The 620-nt window shown below is 42.9% G+C and overlaps 1 long non-coding RNA gene across 1 annotated transcript in view; it reads left to right on the top strand.

The window, feature by feature from the left end:
* Nucleotides 1-87: 87 nt before the first annotated feature.
* The window catches only part of LOC119032095, a 34,786-nt gene continuing 34,253 nt past the window's right edge, over nucleotides 88-620 (top strand). Inside the window, exon 1 of the long non-coding RNA XR_005078769.1 lies at nucleotides 88-123. This is a non-coding gene — a long non-coding RNA (uncharacterized LOC119032095). The remainder of the gene's footprint in view (nucleotides 124-620) is intronic.

Below are 620 nucleotides of genomic sequence, written 5' to 3'. Positions count from 1 at the left end.
TAGTGTGTGTGTGTGTGTGTGTGTGTGTGTGTGTGTGTGTGTGTGTGTGTGTGTGTGTGTGTGGTCTTTGCTCTCCCTGATGTCTTTGCCAGTTCTGTCTTCCCCACCAGAGTCTCCACGTTGGTATGTTTCCGATTTCTGTTCCTTGACTTTTCATTTCCCTTTGTTTGTTCTTTCTTTGAGCTCTCTTGATGAAACTTTTTGGTTTGCCTGCACTCGCACTTGGTTTTTGTGTGAGTGTGTGTGTATCAGCTTTTGTTTGATAAAGCTCGCCCTCAGGTTCTTAATCTTGCGTCATGTCAGTTGTCTGCAGTCGGGTCCCCAGCTTGTTTGCCATATTATCACAACATTGCAATGAACAGTAAACGGTATTTTTCGTCTGTTTGCCCCCAACAGTTCAACCATTTGAGAGACTTTTGTGTGGCTTTCTTGCTGAGAGCTAAGATGAGACAGTTGATATGATATTGATGAGAAAGAGAAAACAATGTGTTGCTGTGTTCAACAAAGTTTACAATTTGCTTTTTGTTCCTCCATATTTTGGTGTGAGGCCCCCCCATGTTAGAACTCCACCTTTGTATGTGTTACATAAGTTTTTCTTCATCCCGGAGGTGGAGGTATGA

This window comes from Acanthopagrus latus, chromosome 14 (assembly GCF_904848185.1).
Source record: "Acanthopagrus latus isolate v.2019 chromosome 14, fAcaLat1.1, whole genome shotgun sequence".
NCBI classification, from domain to species: domain Eukaryota; kingdom Metazoa; phylum Chordata; class Actinopteri; order Spariformes; family Sparidae; genus Acanthopagrus; species Acanthopagrus latus.
Note: the sequence above shows the minus strand (reverse complement) of the source record. Positions and strands in the feature narration are given on the sequence as shown.